Below are 2,234 nucleotides of genomic sequence, written 5' to 3'. Positions count from 1 at the left end.
GTGTGTGTGTGTGTGTGTATGTGTGTGTGTGTGAGTGCGAAACTTTGTGTATAGGCAACTGGTGACTTTCCATGCAACATTGCCCCAGCCATCCAAAGCATCTCGCTAATTCTATACGTTTTGCCTCATTGTCTGTTACGACTCGTCATCAGTAAATGGACAAAAGACGGAAACAGAGAGTTACCCACACGCAAAGAGACACAAGGAGATAGAATATGCAGATGTAGATGTATTACTGTTTCGGATATTTAGAAAATCGAGTTTACCCACACCGAAATGTGTGGGTAGGCAAGACCAATAATTAACTAGGAGTTTGAAATTTGGCATCTGCAGAAGCTGTTGAAGTGTTTACAGACTGGTTTCGTTTGGTTTGGATGCCTTGGTAGTCGAGAGAGAGAGAGAGAGAGAGAGAGAGAGAGAGAGAGAGAGAGAGAGAGAGAGAGAGAGAGAGAGAGAGAGAGAGAGAGAGAGAGAGAGAGAGAGAGATCAATTTCTTTGAGAAGTGAACTGATAGGAAGCTACAGCTGAACGGTTCGGAGACAGAAGATACGTACAGAATTATAGCGGTTTACTGTTCCCTGATAGTCGTTTCTTGCCCCAGGGATTATTTAGTCAGATTTGAACGCATTCTCATTCACTTCTTGTGGAAGAGACAGATATATTTCACTATCATCATCATAGCCAATTATCAAAATACAATTTCACTAAAATATTTACTTTATTTGACAAGGAATAATATTCTATTGTCTTCTCTTCTCTTTTCTGTGTCCATATTTCTTCATTCTTTTCTACTTTAACGAAAATGTCTTCTTTCTCTTGTTATAGAAATTAACGGATACAGTTTGTGTCAAATGATGAAAACTGCCAATAAATGAGCAAAAATAATGTGAAAATAAAATAAATTAATCCTTAAATCAAAGATTGTAATACCAAAATGGTGGAATGGATAAGGTGTTGAATGAAAAGAAAAAAAAAAGAAAAGAAACACAAATGATTTGAAGATATTGTTTTTTAGTCTCTGGGCGCCGTGTTTATTATGGCCTGTTTTGTGACAATATGAACGGCAAGCCATCAAAATTGAGATTTACGTCTCATCAGCTTAAATATCATGAAATCTGAACTAAGACTTAGGCTTTATGATCTCTCTCACTCACTCTCTTTCCTTCTCTCTCTCTTTCCTTCTCTCTCTCTTTCTGTATCCTACATACACACAAACACACACACATACACTATCTCTTTTCTCTTCTTCCAGCAAGTCCTCTGAGGCATTTATATTTTATGTTACATTAGTTTATATAGATAATTATATAGCCTGATTATAGACCATAATCGATAAAAATTCCGTTAAAGAACAAGTGCAAGTCTGCGTTGGCAACAACCAACATAATAAAAACAAAAGTCAACCATGATCAGCTATTTCAGTAGAAAATATATCTAGCGTTTATAAGAAAGCTATTCATCTTCTCGTAGCAACCGATAATACCTAGCCCTTTATTTTATTTTATTTTTTTCTAACTCTGATTATATACACCAGTCTTTTAGGAGACTGTAAATATTGGTTGATATTTCCTACAAAGAATTAGTATTTAGGAAAAATATTTGTAGCCGTCTCGTATAAAAGTCTGATGTTAGAGATAACTCTTCTGCAAGGAATGACTTTATTGTTTAAACAAGTGAATCGTATGTTTAAGTTGATACGCGCGAAGTACTTATTCGACTTAAAATGTTTTAAACTGCAAGGAAACGATATCTTATGGCAAACGGTAGAATATTTATATGACATGAGCATTCCTTTTTATTATTATCACATACCATGTACGTCGCTGAACTTAGAATCATTCCGATTTTTATAACCACTAGTTGTCTGCCCACCATTTGAAATATTCCAATAACGTTCTTATCTGTACAGTACGAGGTTTAAACAAGCTCAGTAATAAAAATACGATATGTACAAGCGCTTTAGTGACTGTTTTTCTTTTCCTTTTTAAGCAATAAAGAAATCATATGTTTGATCTATCTTTTCCACCTTTCATAAAGTTTCTTAAATGCAATTCTCTTATAGATTCCTCAAGCTGGTTTCAACGACATAGGGGTATCTTTCAGGGCATTTAGCGTAGACAAAGGCATGATCGTGTGGTTAAGAAGTTCGATTTTCAACTACGTGGTTTTGAGATCAGTCCAACAGCGCGGCAGAAGAACTAATCTACAATAGATCTGAACTGACCGAAGACTTA

General features: G+C 35.5%; 1 long non-coding RNA gene across 2 annotated transcripts in view; it reads left to right on the top strand.

Annotated features, from left to right (window-relative positions):
• The window catches only part of LOC128249584 (uncharacterized), a 32,049-nt gene extending 30,094 nt beyond the window's left edge, over positions 1-1,955 (top strand). For both annotated transcript variants that reach the window (XR_008265685.1, XR_008265684.1), the window contains exon 3: positions 826-1,955. This is a non-coding gene — a long non-coding RNA (uncharacterized LOC128249584). The remainder of the gene's footprint in view (positions 1-825) is intronic.
• Positions 1,956-2,234: the final 279 nt, after the last annotated feature.

Source organism: Octopus bimaculoides, chromosome 16 (assembly GCF_001194135.2).
Source record: "Octopus bimaculoides isolate UCB-OBI-ISO-001 chromosome 16, ASM119413v2, whole genome shotgun sequence".
Lineage (NCBI taxonomy): Eukaryota > Metazoa > Mollusca > Cephalopoda > Octopoda > Octopodidae > Octopus > Octopus bimaculoides.
This window is presented reverse-complemented; position numbering and strand designations above follow the sequence as displayed.